Source organism: Anomaloglossus baeobatrachus, chromosome 11, assembly GCF_048569485.1.
Source record: "Anomaloglossus baeobatrachus isolate aAnoBae1 chromosome 11, aAnoBae1.hap1, whole genome shotgun sequence".
NCBI lineage: Eukaryota > Metazoa > Chordata > Amphibia > Anura > Aromobatidae > Anomaloglossus > Anomaloglossus baeobatrachus.
Genome location: NC_134363.1, coordinates 100,968,511 through 100,985,082, shown reverse-complemented (window position 1 = coordinate 100,985,082; position 16,572 = coordinate 100,968,511). Strand labels below are relative to the sequence as shown.

The window sequence follows — 16,572 nt, the reverse complement described above, 5'->3', positions numbered from 1 at the left end:
TCTGTATGTGGAAGTTCCTCCACTGCTTCTGCCTCCTCAACCTCGTCTTGGTCCTCCACCTCCGCCCCAAGCCTTTCTGGTCAGGCCATCCGTGTTGTAACTGCGCATAAGGAATCCCGCACACCTCCTTACTATGCTGGCAGCAGAGCTCAACGGCATCAGGCGGTCTTTACCTTGAAATGTCTTGGAAATAAGAGTCACACAGCTGAGGAGTTGTGGTCACCTCTTGCGAGCGAGTTTACTAAATGGTTGTCTCCACTCAACCTGCAGCCAGTGAAGGCCTGTGCGACAATGCTGCAAACCTGGGTGCAGCCCTACGCCGGGGCAAGGTGACACACGTGCCTTGAATGGCTCATGTGTTGAACCCTGTTGTCCAGCAATTTTTAACCCACTATGCCGGCCTAGATGGGCTTTTGCACAGGGCACGATCACTCTCTGCTCACTTCCGCCGTTCAACCGCCGCAGCTGACCAACTTGCATGCTCTAGAAGTCTTTCGGCCTGCCGGTTCATCACCTGAAATGCAATGTTGTGACACGCTGGAATTCGACTTTCCACATGTTGCAGCGACTGTGGCAGCACCGCCGAGCCCTGATGCAATACGTTATGATGTATAGCCTGGGCCAACGAGACGCAGAGGTGGGGCAGATCACACTGCTAGAGTGGTCTCAGATCAAGGACCTATGCACCCTTCTGCACAGTTTCGACATGGCGACGAATATGTTTAGCGCTGACAATGCCATTATCAGCATGACAATTCCAGTCATTTACATGCTGGAGCACACGCTAAACACTATTCGGAGTCAGGGGGTAGGACAAAAGGAAGGGGAGGAAGTACAGGAGGATTCATATGTGCAAGGGATACCAACATCTACAAGGTCCAGACGTTCAGCATCACCAAGGCGGCAGGCATGGGACAGTGGGGGAGAGGGATTAACAAGGGTGCATGGTAGCAGCCAAAATGTTGAGGTAGGTGCAGGAGACCAGGAAGAAATGGAGGACGAACTCTCGATGGGCATAGAAGACTCAGCAGATGAGGGAGACCTTGGTCAAATTTCGTTTGAACGAGGTTGGGGGGAGATGTCAGAGGAAGAAAGCATGGTTATCACCACGCCGCCACAAACACAGCGAGGACTTGGTCCCAATGGATGCACAAGACACATGAGTGCCTTCTTGGTGTACTACCTACAACATGAACCTCGGATTGTCCGAATTAGAAGATTAGAAGTAATGATGACTACTGGGTTGCCACACTATTAGATCCCCGGTACAAGTCCAAATTTTGTGAAATAATTCCAGCCATAGAAAGGGACGCACGTATGCAGGAGTATCAGCAGAAGCTGTTACTCAATCTTAGCTCGGCTTTTCCACCAAACACCAGTGGTGCACGGAATGAATCTCACAGTTGTAACTTGCCAAGCATGGGACTGTTTCGTCATTATCAGTCAAACCGTACCAGCAACACCGTATCTGGTGCTGGTAACAGCAATTTTATGGAATCGTTTTCATAATTTTTTAGACCATCCTTTGCAAGGCCACAAGAGACAAGAAGTCTGACACATAGTCAACGGCTGGAGAGGATGATACAGGAGTATCTCCAAATGAACATCGATGCCATGACTTTGCAACTGGAGCCTTGCTCATTTTGGGCTTCAAATCTTGAAAAATGGCATGAGCTCGCCACTTACGCCTTGGAGATCTTGTTGTGTCCCGCAGCCAGCGTTGTCTCTGAACCTGTCTTCAGTGCGGCTGGGTGTGTGCTGACAGATAAGCGCACGCGTCTGTGCAGTGACAATGTGGATAGACTAACGTTCATCAAGATGAATAAGTCATGGATCCGCAAGGACTTTACTACCCCTGTGTCATCCTGGGGAGAGTAAAGGCTGGCGTATTTTTGAATGTGCTTGATGCAAAAAGTTTGCAACTGGGGTACAACTGATGCCACTGAAGTGGTGTGTGTGGCCCAATTTTTGGAAAAAAGGGAGACTCTGCTTGGAGTCCTCTTGCGGTGTTTTTAAAAATGAGCCAAGATGAACACGTCATGGATCAGCAAGGACTTTGCTACCTGCCCCGGCATCATCCTGAGGAGAGTAAAGGCTGGCATATTTTGGAATATGCTTGATGCAAATCTACCTGTCAAGTTTGCAACTGGGGCACAAGTGATGTCACTGAAGTGGTGTCTGTGGGGCCCAATTTTTGGAAAAAAGGGAGACTCTGCTTGGAGTCCCCTTGCTGTGTTTCTAAAAATGAGCCAAGATGAACAAGTCATGGATCAGCAAGGACTTTGCTACCTACCCCGGTGTCATCCTGGGGAAAGTCAAGGCTGGCGTATTTGTGACTGTGCTTGAGGCCCCCTTCACACGTCCGTGTCTCTGGTACGTGCTAGGTCCATGCCCGTATGTACCGGAGACACGGGCACACGTATAACCATTAAAATCAATGGGTATATGTTCACGCACGTGTTCTGCCACTGGCCCGTGCCTCCGTGAGGAGCAGACATGGGCTGTGTGCTCCACATGGATGCATGTCCGTTTTTCTCCGGCAGCACAGGCCCGCACACGTACCACACGGATGTAGTGTGGATGCGGGTCCACGTGACATGCGCTGGAGAAACACACGTGTCATTTAAAAAATAAAAAAACACATACTCACCTCCACCATACCTGCAGTCTCTGCCGCGGCTGTCACCTACATCCGCCCCCCAGTGAATTTGAACAACCCATCTTCTTCACTGGGGGCCGGAGGCAGCGTCAGCGGGGCGTGGCATGTGCCGGACACTGTCATTCAGCACCACAGACAGCTCCGGAAGAATCAGGTAAGGCGGGGCTTTCCGTTCTCCGTGTGTTATTACGTATAACACACGGAGAACACATGTAGTGCCATAAAAACGGTACACGGAGAGGAAAATGCACCTTTTACACGTCCGTGAAAATCACGCACGTGTTTCACGGACGAGTGAAGGGGGCCTGATGCAAATCTACCTGTTAAGTTTTCAACTGGGGCACAAGTGATGTCACTGAAGTGGTGTCTGTGGGGCCCAATTTTTGGAAAAAAGGGAGACTCTGTTTGGAGTCCCCTTGCGATATTTTTAAAAATGAGCCAAGATGAACAAGTCATGGATACGCAAGGACTTAACTACCCCGGTGTCATCCTGGGGAGAGTAAAGGCTGGCATATATTGGAATGTGCTTGATGCAAATCTACCTGTCAAGTTTGCCACTGGGGCACAAGTGATGCCACTGAAGTGGTGTCTGTGGGGCCCAAATTTTTGAAAAAAGGGAGACTCTGCTTGGAGTCCCCTTGCTATGTTTTTAAAAATGAGCCAAGATGAACAAGTCATGGATCAGCAAGGACTTTGCTACCTACCCCGGTGTTATCCTGGGGATAGTTAAGGCTGGCGTATTTTTGACTGTGCTTCATGCAAATTTACCTGTCAAGTTTTCAACTGGGGCACAAGTGATGCCACTGAAGTAGTGTCTGTGGGGCCCAATTTTTGGAAAAAAGGGAGACTCTGCTTGGAGTCCCCTAGATGTGTTTTACATGATTTTAGAAGGGCATGACATGCCTATATCTGTGTCTCCTCCTCTTTTTCCTCATGCAGCTGTTTTGTTTTCGCATGAATATATGTCCTTGTCACTTTCCCATGTGTTTGTGGTGTCTTGGGAGTTGTTTGTCACCTTTTGGACACCTTTGAAGGTGTTTTCTATGTGTTTTTATGTGTTTGTGTTTGCCTTCCATTGTTTTCAATGGGGTTCGAGAGGTTCGACGAACCGAACTCGAGCCTTCAGAGGTTTGCTCATCTCTAGTCAAGACCTCTTCTATGTCTCAGATTTACTAGAATTTTGTGTTTAATCCTATGACTTTTCCCTGCCTATACAAACTTTGATATTATAGCATTCATTTTTTTTTTAAATTGTTGAGGGATATCTATTGGGAGGGTTTGTAAAAGGTAAAGAGCTTTGGGTAGAATTATCATTTTTATCAGATTAATTCTACCAAACCAGGAAATCGGGGCATCTTTCCATGACATCAGGGAAGATTCTACTGACTTTAGTAAAGGCATAAAGTTGAGTTTGTAAAGGTGATTGGAAGAATTACTGAGCTTTGTCCCCAAATAAGTGATGGAGGAACATTCTTTAAAGGGAGAGAAAGTAGACAGCTTGTCTTTGTTTTCAGGTGATAAAAGGATATGCATTATATTGGACTTAGAGAAATTTATTTTAAAGTTAGAAATTGTGTTAAAGAGATGCAGTTCTGATAGCAAGTCTTGCATAGAGTCATTTGGGTTTACCAAAAAGAATAGAATATCATCTGCATAAGCAGCGCATTTATGTTCAATTGTGCCAGTCTTCAGTCCTTTGATTTTGGGGGATTGTCTAATTTTTTTGTAAAAGGGTTTCCAATGTAAGGATGAATAGAAGGAGGGGACAATGGGCAGCCCTGCCTGATACCGTTCTGTATATCAAAGCTGGGGGATAGTATATTATTCACTTTGACTATGGCTGAGGGCGTGGTATATAAGGCTAGGATTTTTTGAAAAAATATTTGGGGAAGACAAATTTAATGTGTTTGTTCTATGAAGTACCAGTCTACGCGATCAAATGCTTTTTCCGCGTCTGTGGAAAGGACCGACAATTGTATTTCCTGGTGTTTAGCCAGGTGAATTGCGTTGATTGCCCTCATCACATTATCCTTGGCTTCTCTACCCTTAATAAAGCCAACTTGTTCCGAATTTATATTATTTGGGAGAAATTTCTGCATTCGATTCTCTAGTATTTTGGCATATAGCTTCACATCATTATTAATAAGCGAAATTGGTCTGAAGCTACTGCAGGAGGTGGGGTCTTTTCCTTCTTTCGGTATGAGACTTATGTGTGCCTCTAGAGATTCCTTCTTGAATTTGTTAGATTTATCAATATGGTTAAAGTAATCTAACAGGTGTGGAATCAGTTTAGTTTTGAAATGCTTAGAATATTCTATTGAAAAGCCATCAGGGCCTGGGCTCTTACCATTTGGGGTTTGAGGTATAGCTTCTTCTATTTCTTCCTTCGTTATAGGGAAATCTAGCGATTCCTTTTGCATAGCTGAAATTTGGGAAATGGTTAGGTTCTTGAGAAATTCTTCTGTTTTTTCATTTTTTTCTGAGTCAGATTTCCAGTTAGCTTTTAGATTATATAGGTTTGAGTAGAATTCTGAAAATGTTTTGGCGATATCTTCTGTTTTGTAGAATATCTGATCTTTATTATTTTTTATTTTCAGAATGTGTGGAGTTAATTTGTTTCTTAATCGAGTTTGCCAGATATCTACCACATTTGTTTGCATAGGAGTATGCTTTAAAGCGGGAGAATGATGGAAAGTCTTAGATTATAAAGATTTCTCTCTAGAATATGGGATTGTGTTATCTTATGTTTGTCTTCCATATTTTTAATTTGGGCTATTTTTAGTGAGATCTCCTTTTCTCTTTCTTTCTTTGTTCTCGAACCAAGTTCAATGAGAATGCCTCTGAGAACAGCTTTGTGCGCTTCCCAAATGTTGGAGTCGCATTTGCCAGAAATACAGTTTTCTGTAAAGAAATTCTTAATAGAATTGGCTAAATAATCTTGTGAGTCTTTAATTTTGAGCAGATTATTATTTAGCTTCCAATGTAAGGGGCTTCTGATTTGTTGTTGTATGTTCAGGTTGAGAAAAAGTGGGGCATGTTCTGAGAATAATATTGAGTCATAAAAGATACTATATACTAAGATCAGATGTTTGTGGGGGAGAAATAGTCAATCCTTGAGTATTTTTTGTGTACTGATGAGAAGAAGGAATAGTCTTTTGTGGCGGGGTGTATCATTCTCCACACATCTATTAATAGTCTGCTGTTTAGAAGTTTTTTAATGTATCTAGTTGTTTTGTTTACTGCATTTTCTAACACACTGTGCCACCTTATCAAATGACGTATATGTGGCGCCCCTGACCAGGTTAGACACCACTGAGTACTGCACCCATGCTGGGACAGTGCTTCCAGGTAATCCTAAAGGCCAGAATGAGGTGTGTACGCACAGACACATAGCAACCAGTTCTCCCACACCATTAGATGGGACCCTTGGGCAGTCTCCAGAGGGGTCTGGCCTTCAATTCTTGTCAAGGGGTGTAGTGGAGGGACTGGGAGTTAAAGTGCAGAGGCTGTCAGGAAAGGAGTGGAGTGAGCCAGTCTGATAGTGGTGAGCGGCGGTTGCTAAGGGATACGCGCGCGGCCACTAGTCAGACCTTGCGCAGTGTAGTGACAGTTAGCGGGGGAGAACAGTCACCGAGGAGTCAGAAGAAGAGGTGCTCCTGGTGACTAGGCACGTACGGGGTACAGGTCTCTAGAGTAGGCTCAAGTTTAACTAACTGCTAAACCTGCCGGTGAGGGGAACTACAAGTACCTCACCAACCACACAGAGTCCGAGCTTCAGCAGCAACGCAGGGACCCATAAGGAGACAGAGCTAGGACCCATCTCACCTGGTCCACGCTGCCGGCAAATGGTCCAAAAGGGGAGAAAAGGCAGTAGCGACTCCCTGGATAGACCCCCATGGTACTTCAAGTCAGGGGGTTATCCGAACACAGAAGTGCTAGGAAGGTGAGCTAACCTGTTACCCTCAGACTGGCCTGAAGAAGCCCTTGGTCCTACCTGGTTCATCACAGCAACGCCCAGTTCAGCTCACCTGAGTTATTCTGGACCTGTTATTCTACACACCTGAGCCCCTGGGGCCTGCCTCACTCACGGGAGGCCACACCATCTGACTGCAGACCCCATCAGCCCCAGACGCTCATAAAATATGCAGTGGCGGTCATCCATATCTCTGACCGCAAGCCGTGAGTGGCGTCATGACACATACAAAATCTGACATACCTGTTTGCCATATACAGAAGAAGACTCTGTGGCATCCCTGAAGCTGGAGCGACATCCCTGGGGTGACACATCTTCTCTTTTGGCGTCACAAACAGGATCCAAGACTAGACTCGTTCAGACGGGTGACAGTGTGCCTCAGGGGTCCGATCGAAAAATTTGAACCGCCGCCATTTTAGACACCGCTGAAAGTGCATCATCAACAAGCTGCAGTTCGCGCAGGAGAAGTTACCGCCCATCGAGAGGAGTGACAGTCCCAGAATGGAGAGAGCGCTCTGACCCCACGAGAAGAGGAAATGGGAGGATTGATCTGTCCCCAGGCTGCTGGGACGTTCCCAGTCCTGTGGGAAGAAGAAATAAAAACGAAACTAAGGACAGAAGCTGATGAGCAAGGGAAGGAGCAGGATGGCGTCAGCAGAGTGATCAGAAGGAGCAGGGCTGGTCAAGGCCCAAGTCAGAGGAGGAGCTGGAAGCAGAGGTCAATAGAATTGCTGATCGCATTGAGGAGCAGCGGAGGCGGGAGGTAGCCGCCTGGAGACACAAAATGTTAATGGCGATCCGAAACCTGCGGCTGTCCATGCAGCAGGGCCCGCTTGGAGGCGCCGCCCCTGCTGAGTCTAAGCCACCGTCAGCAACAGCGACCCCGCCACTGGAAGTCTCCAGCACGACCCCGGGTGAGTCCAAAACTACCCCTGCCCTACCTGGTGTGCTGATCCCGCCGGCGCTACTGTCGGAAGCTGGTGCAACACCCGGTGCGACGCCCATGCCATCCCAACCTGAAGCGGTCGCAGCACCCTCTCTGCTGGAGAGGGATCCTGAAATCTTGTCACCATCCTGTCTGGCTGCTGAAGGCTTGACTCCAGAGCTGCCACTTGCCTGACCGGAGGAGATCGCAGCACCCTCTGAAAGAGAGGGAGACCATATCAAGGCCGCGCTGCTGTCCCCCCACTGACCGAAAGAGGTCGCAGCACCAGCCGCCAGGGAGGGAGAACAGGTCCTACAGCCTACCCGACCACTGCTATTCCCCCATCGACCAGAAGAGATTGAAGCACCCTCCGCCAGGGAGGGAGAACAGGTCCTGCAGAGCGCTTCGTTCACCTGGTGTCCCGCTGATGACCAAGTTATGTTACAGCGGAGGGAGGCCCACCACAGGGCCATGTCAGCAACACAAGCCCGCAGAGAGCGACGACGGGTGAGATCCGGTCGCCCATGCCCCCTTGTGAAGCCTATTCCGGAGAGTGAGCAGTTGGAGGCCCGGGACCTGCAAGAAAAGCAGTCCCTGCGGCGGGCCAGGTTCCAGAATCGAGGTCCCCTCCATCTGGGAGTAGTGGAGGAGTTTAATTGTTGCACGGGGTATGGATTTATTGTGGAAGCAGGGGTTAAAGAGGGAATTTTCGTGTCCCAAAGGGACGTACAATCTCACTTGCAGTGGGGTAACCCTGGCCGTGACCTGTACATGGGGGACGTGGTAGAATTTATGTGGCATAAAGGGGAGAGAGGCTGGTATGCTTTGGACGTGGTACTGTGCCCAAAGGGGACCTCAGTGAGCCCAGGTTCCTCTCCCACCTCTTCAACCAGGTCCCCATTGTCACCACTGCCAGTGGACGCTCAAGACAACTTCCAAGGGTCAGTGCACCAAGATATCGAGCACTAACCTTGAAAGACGAAAGTCAATTTAGTTAATAAAGAAAGTTTAGTTTAAAAATGTTTTTATGACCAGTTAAAGCAACGTTCAAGAAAATGTGCCCACAAAGACTTTTGCGTGAACTTTCCAGATAATCTTAGCACCTGGTTATGTGCAATTTATATGGACCATAGGCTATGAACTGGCTATAGCCACAAACTGTCGCAGTATATATAGTTACCCCAGTGGTACCAACCCCAGAGTCTGCCTGTTGAGGGGCATGGCTCTGCACCACCAAGGGGGCACGCCTCTTTATGGGGCCTGCTCTCCAACAAAGACGAAGCCGGTACGCCTGTTTATGGGGCCTACCCTACACCACCAGGACAAAAAGAACTGTTGCCGGAATGGTCTGCGACGGACCAGGTCACCAAATGGACTGGTGATCACTCTGTATACGGGTTTTGGGTTAAAGACTCGTGGGTGGTGGGTGGTGGTGGTATGGTACCTGGTATGTTGATATGTAAATATCTCCCCTGTGTGGGAAAACTTGTATTTTGTTTTTCTTATCTTTGCAGCCCGAGGATGTGCTGTCAATAACCAAGGGGGAATGTGGCGCCTCTGACCCGGTCAGGCACCACTGAGTACTTCACCTATGCTGGGACAGTGCTTCCAGGTAATCCTAAGGCCAGAATGAGGTGTGTACGCACAGACACATAGCAACCAGTTCTCGCACACCATTAGATGGGACCCTTGGGCAGTCTTCAGAGGGGTCTGACCTTCAATTCTTGTCAAGGGGTGTAGCGGAGGGGCTGGGAGTTAAAGTGCAGAGGCTGTCAGGAAAGGAGTGGAGCGAGCCAGTCTGATAATGGTGAGCGGCGGTTGCTAAGGGATACGCTCGCGGCCACTAGTCAGACCCTGCGCAGTTTAGTGACAGTTGGCGGGGAAGAACGGTCACCGAGGAGTCAGAAGAAGAGGTGCTCCTGGTGACTAGGCACATACGGGGTACAGGTCCCTAGAGTAGACTCAAGTTTAACTATCTTCTAAACCTGCCGGTGAGGGGAACTACAAGTACCTCACCAACCACACAGAGTCCAAGCCTGAGCAGCAACGCAGGGACCCATAAGGAAACAGAGCTAGGAGCCATCTCACATGGTCCACGCTGCCTGAAAACGGTCCAAAAGGGGAGAAAAGGCAGTAGCGACTCCCTGGATAGACCCCCATGGTACTTGAAGTCAGGGGGTTATCCGAACACAGAAGTGCTAGGAAGGCGAGCTAACCTGTTACCCTCAGACTGGCCTGAAGGAGCCCCTGGTCCTATCTGGTTCATCACAGCAACGCCCCGGTCAGCTCACATCTGTGAGTAAAAACCAGTTAAATGACTTTTGGACTCTGCCTGAGTTATTCTGGACCCGTTATTCTACACACCTGAGCCCCTGGGGACTGCCTCACTCACGGGAGGCCACACCATCTGACTGCAGACCCCATCAGCCCCAGACGCTCATAAAATCTGCAGTGGCGGTCATCCATATCCCTGACCACAAGCCGTGAGTGGCGTCACGACACATACAAAATCTGACATACCTGTTTGCCATATACAGAAGAAGACTCTGTGGCATCCCTGAAGCTGGAGTGACATCCCTGGGGCGACACATATATACCACCAAACACAGCTCCAGATCAATAACGCCGTTCACTGACTTGCACCACAGGTAGGATAAATGGTGAATCATCTGAATTTTTTTAGCCCCTTCTTGGGCATATAGCAGAAACCACCAAATCCAGAAAAGGAAACAAACTGAAAGTCTCTACCATCCGGCCCGGCCCATCGAGACTTCTTTCCTCAACTTTTCTGTAACAAAATTGCAATGGTGATGAACCGATTTTAAATTCTTAAGGTTACTTGGGATATGACAAGTGTGTAGGGGGGAGGAAAATCACAAAACCATCCATAAAATCTTGAACTAATAACTCTGCCTTTTGGTGATCGTGAAACCTATTTAGATAAGGGGGCATCAGTCCCTTGGGGATATCTGGCCCCTGTACTGCCCTTATTCCTCCGGAAGCACTTGAAATCCCCGTGTGTGGGTCTGCTGCAGTGAGTACATAGGTGCTTGAATATACAATTTTCTCTGAACTTCCATTGACTCTCATTAAATTGCCACCAAAGCCCGTGTTTCTGCTGCATGGATTGCGATGATGAACTTGCAGCAGGCTGATGTCCTGAGGTATAATCTGACTGACCAGCATTCCTGGCCCTACCATGAAATCTCCTGTATCTGGTGGGAGCCATCACCCTTAACCAAAGACCTTTTGATCCCAGCGAATAGAAGGACGATTGGCTTTGTGCTAATGACACTGTTTGTCGTAAAATAGCCAGCATGCGCCACTGGCTCCTAACGTACGGAATTTTCAGGGCGGACAAATGTGCTAGCCTGGACCTGCACCCTTTCCAATGGGCTAGTAGCTCTTTAAAGCCTGCTTTACACCTTGCAATTCAGCATACGATATCGTATGCGATCGTACCTGCCCCCATCGTATGTGCGGCACGTTCAATTTGTTGAATGTGTCGCACAAACGAATAACCCCCCCCCCCCCGTCACAAGTACTTACCCTTCCATACGACCTCGCTGTGGGCGGCGAACATCCACTTCCTGGAGTGGGAGGAACGTTCGGCGTCACATCGACGTCACGCGGCAGCTGGCCAATAGAAGTGGAGGGGCGGAGATGAGCGGGACGTAAACATCCCGCCCACCTCCTTCCTTCCGCATTGCCGCCGAGAGCCGCAGGACATAGGTAAGATCTGTTCATCGTTCCCGGGGTGTCACACACTGCGATGTGTGCTATCCCGGGTACGATGAACAACCTGACAATTTTTAGGAAATGAACGACGTGCATGCGATGAATGTTTTACCATTTAATCGCAATCGCACGTAGCTGTTACATGTTACAATGTAACTTACGATGCCGGATGTGCGTCACTTACGACGTGACCCCGCCGACACATCGTAAGATATATTGTAGCGTGTAAAGCGGCCTTAACACTTGCTAAAACTTCCGTAACCCCGACCAATAGTGTATCTAACTGCCCCAACAACCTAGGTCTAAAACACGACCCTCTTATCCCTTGACTACTTGACCCATCATGGAACATAAAGTTAGAGGGAAACAAACATAAAATTGGGTTATACTCAGCGTGCTGCGTAGGAGCTGTTATCCCACCAGCTGGATCTCTGGCATCCCGATGACCATCCACACTATGTGAAAAAAGAGATTTTGCAGGATCAGCTCACCTTCAAGCTTGCTGTGGCCGATTTTAGAGATCCGTGCACGGACAGTCAGCGGGCCATATCCCGGGAATAATGGAGCAAAAGAAAACTTTCATCCAGCACTTGAAGATATATTATCCAAATTCCACGATATTTACGGACTTGATAAAACCATAATCAGTTTTATTGGTGTACAAAAGTACAAATAATTAAAATCATTGCGTCTTACGCGTTTCAAGCCGAACAAGGGATCTCACTCATAGCATAACATGAATGAACAAGCTAAAAACACTTTATACACCATACCAGGAAGAGGAAACCTCACCCCACCTCTAACTAATTAATCTATGCATTCAAATGAATCATCAGGGTGTGAACACGTAACCAGCAAAGTTTATCATGAGTTCTAAAAAAGTAATTTTCTCATACCAAGTGAATAAAGAACAAACATCAAAGAGTTATGTCTAAAAATATTACAAGCAAAATATTGTCATATCAAGCATATTTTGGACATATATCACACATGTATAGTAGAGTTGAGCGCGGTTCGCGGTTCGAGGTTCTCCAGTTCGCGGCTCGAGTGATTTTGGGGGCTGTTCTAGATCGAACTGGAACTCGAGCTTTTTGCTAAAGCTCGATAGTTCTAGATACGTTCGAGAACGGTTCTAGCAGCACAAAGACAAGCTAATTACTAGCTGGCTTTCCGCTGTAATAGTGTAAGTCACTCTTTGACTCACACTATTATGAAATTTCAGTGTATAGTGTGCGGGAACAGCGCATTCAGATCACTGCTGTTTGGATAATGGCGATCGCCATTTTTTTTTCTTTTTTCCTTGTCTTCCTTCCCTAAGCGTGCGCGTGTAGTGGGGCGGGCCAGCTTGTCAGCCAATCCCAGACACACACACAGCTAAGTGGACTTTTAGCCAGAGAAGCAACGGCATGTGTGATAGGATGTCCATGTCACATGTCCCTGCATTTTAAAAACGAGTATCTGCCCGCCCGGACGCCATTATCTCTTCTGCGTCTGGGTGTCAGACACCGCTGGCGTAGCTCCTGTCTCCGATACTGCTGTGTACGCTCTATACACAGCGCTATACAGAATAGGGATAGAAGTTTCTATTAGTCCTTTTAAGGGCTAATACCGGCAGGGTCAGAGCCATAGGTGACAGTCAAGGCCGTGAAAACAGATTTTAACAGCTACACAAGATGATAGCGTCTGTGTAGCTAAGGTCAGGGATTTCCTCGCTGCATTTCCCCATTAGGAGGGATAGAAAGGGAGGCTTCCTTTCCTCTACCCAGACCCACAACCCTGCCACTGTACCCTCCTGCCCTTTGCACACTCAAGCTCATTGTTACTAAGCCATTATACTAGCAAACGCTGAGTAAACTTAGTGGCATCCTAAAAGTGGCTGTACCCTCCTGCCCTTTGCACACTCAAGCTCATTGTTACTAAGCCAATATACAGTTAGGTCCAGAAATATTTGGACAGTGACACAATTTTCGCGAGTTGGGCTTTCCATGCCACCACATTGGATTTGAAATGAAACCTCTACAACAGAATTCAAGTGCAGATTGTAACGTTTAATTTGAAGGTTTGAACAAAAATATCTGATAGAAATTGTAGGAATTGTACACATTTCTTTACAAACACTCCACATTTTAGGAGGTCAAAAGTAATTGGACAAATAAACCAAACCCAAACAAAATATTTTTATTTTCAATATTTTGTTGCGAATCCTTTGGAGGCAATCACTGCCTTAAGTCTGGAACCCATGGACATCACCAAACGCTGGGTTTCCTCCTTCTTAATGCTTTGCCAGTCCTTTACAGCCGCAGCCTTCAGGTCTTGCTTGTTTGTGGGTCTTTCCGTCTTAAGTCTGGATTTGAGCAAGTGAAATGCATGCTCAATTGGGTTAAGATCTGGTGATTGACTTGGCCATTGCAGAATGTTCCACTTTTTAGCACTCATGAACTCCTGGGTAGCTTTGGCTGTATGCTTGGGGTCATTGTCCATCTGTACTATGAAGCGCAGTCCGATCAACTTTGCGGCATTTGGCTGAATCTGGGCTGAAGTATATCCCGGTACACTTCAGAATTCATCCGGCTACTCTTGTCTGCTGTTATGTCATCAATAAACACAAGTGACCCAGTGCCATTGAAAGCTATGCATGCCCATGCCATCACGTTGCCTCCACCATGTTTTACAGAGGATGTGGTGTGCCTTGGATCATGTGCCGTTCCCTTTCTTCTCCAAGCTTTTTTCTTCCCATCATTCTGGTACAGGTTGATCTTTGTCTCATCTGTCCATAGAATATTTTTCCAGAACTGAGCTGTCTTCATGAGGTGGTTTTTCAGCAAATTTAACTCTGGCCTGTCTATTTTTGGAATTGATGAATGGTTTGCATCTAGATGTGAACCCTTTGTATTTACTTTCATGGAGTCTTCTCTTTACTGTTGACTTAGAGACAGATACACCTACTTCACTGAGAGTGTTCTGGACTTCAGTTGATGTTGTGAACGGGTTCTTCTTCACCAAAGAAAGTATGCGGCGATCATCCACCACTGTTGTCATCCGTGGACGCCCAGGCCTTTTTGAGTTCCCAAGCTCACCAGTCAATTCCTTTTTTCTCAGAATGTACCCGACTGTTGATTTTGCTACTCCAAGCATGTCTGCTATCTCTCTGATGGATTTTTTCTTTTTTTTCAGCCTCAGGATGTTCTGCTTCACCTCAATTGAGAGTTCCTTAGACCGCATGTTGTCTGGTCACAGCAACAGCTTCCAAATGCAAAACCACACACCTGTAATCAACCCCAGACCTTTTAACTACTTCATTGATTACAGGTTAATGAGGGAGATGCCTTCAGAGTTAATTGCAGCCCTTAGAGTCCCTTGTCCAATTACTTTTGGTCCCTTGAAAAAGAGGAGGCTATGCATTACAGAGCTATGATTCCTAAACCCTTTCTCCGATTTGAATGTGAAAACTCTCATATTGCAGCTGGGAGTGTGCACTTTCAGCCCATATTATATATATAATTGTATTTCTGAACATGTTTTTGTAAACAGCTAAAATAACAAAACTTGTGTCACTGTCCAAATATTTCTGGCCCTGACTGTACTAGCAAACACTGAGTAAACTTAGTGGCATCGTAAAAGTGGCTGTTGGACTTCTGTATTGTCCCACTAGTGCAAAGATATTTGCAGCACGTCTGCCTGCATTGCACACTCAAACTCATTGTTACAAAGCCATTATAATACCAAACACTGAGGAAACTTAGTGGCATCCTAACAGTGGCTGTTGGACTTCTGTATTGTCCCACTAGTGCAAAGATATTTGCAGCACGTCTGCCTGCATTGCACACTCAAACTCATTGTTACTAAGGCTACTTTCACACCTCCGGTTTCTGCAATGCGGCACAATACGGCACTCTGCAGAAAAACCGCAACCGTTTTTTTTGCCGCCGGTTGCGTTTTTTTTTGCATAGACTTACATTAGTGCCGTATTGTGCCGCATGGGCTTGCGTTCGGTCCGGTTTTTGCCGCATGCGGCAGATTTAGCCGATGCCGCGGCCGGATAGAACGTTCCCTGCAACGTTTTTTGCTCCGGCAAAAAAACCCGCATCGCGCCGCATCCGGCCGCTGCGGCGCATTTTCAATGCATGGCTATGGATGCCGGATGCGGCGCGATGCGGAAAAAAAAAAAATCGCATCCGGCCACCGCATGCGTTTTTTTACACTGCGCATGCTCAGTAGCGTGCCGCAACTCTAAAAAAACGGACCGGCCGCATGTAAAAACTTATGCAAAGGATGCGGTGTTTTCGCCGCATCCGTTGCATAGGTTTCACAGCCGGATTGAGCCGCACGGCTCAAACCGGATGTGTGAAAGTAGCCTTAGCCATTATACTAGCAAACACTGAGTAAACTTAGTGGCATCCTAAAAATGGCTGTTGCACTTCATTAGTGTCCCACTAGTGCAAAGATATTTGCAGCACCTCTGCATTGAACATCCAAGTTCATTGTTACAAAGCTATTATGCTAGCAATTTATGCTGCCAGTTTAAGGGCCGTAGTTGCATTGTCAGGGATAATTATTGTTGTTTATTCTGCTGTTAATAAAGCTAGACCACCGCTGCAATCTACACCACCTCTCAATTTTTACTACCACATTTTAAGTGCACAATCTTGTCGCAATCAAAATGAGTGGCAAAATGACAGATGCTGGTGGAAAGGGGAAGAGGTGTGTTGGAAAAGGAAAAAAAGGGTTTGTCCGTGGGGAAGGTGGCAAAGCTCCATTAGCATCTGCTGAAGATAGACCATCTTCCAGCAAAAGTAAGAAGTCTACTACTTACCGTGGACAATCCGATGTGCTCCCTTTTTTACGGACACGAACAACTGAAACAAAGGTAGATGATGGCCAAAAAAGGAAAATGCTTGAATGGATCTCAAGTGGTCCAACAAGTGCCCTCTCCGCTACCTCAACTACCGCATCCAAAAAACACCAGTCCTCTGAGTTGTCATCCCAATCAAACTTGCTTTCTCCCAGCTCTGAAGTCTCCATCCGCCCTGCACAGTATGGTGGAACTGAGATGGCTGAGTCTGCAGAGCTGTTCAGTCACACTATAGCCTGGGAATCAGAGGTCTGCTCCCAAGCTACAGTGAGTACAGACCAGGAAATGGTCTGCAGTGATGCCCAGAACCTTTGTGACTCTGATTCAGGCCGTGAGGACCAAGTTTGAGCATAATGTTGACCCTTTTTCACAAACTGTAACACCTGTTGTTATAGACAATGAGGAACATACTGATGATGATGAGA

The 16,572-nt window shown here is 47.1% G+C and overlaps 1 protein-coding gene across 4 annotated transcripts in view; it reads right to left on the bottom strand.

Annotated features, from left to right (window-relative positions):
• The window catches only part of LOC142257001 (germ cell-specific gene 1-like protein), a 275,387-nt gene that overhangs the window by 232,731 nt on the left and 26,084 nt on the right, over window positions 1–16,572 (bottom strand). The window contains exon 1 of one of the 4 annotated variants that reach the window (XM_075329046.1): window positions 6,876–6,943. The exons of the other annotated variants lie outside the window; for them this stretch is intronic. The gene's annotated coding sequence lies outside the window, so the exon portion shown is untranslated. Of the gene's footprint in view, window positions 1–6,875; window positions 6,944–16,572 lie in introns of those variants that run through there. 4 annotated transcript variants of the gene reach the window in all.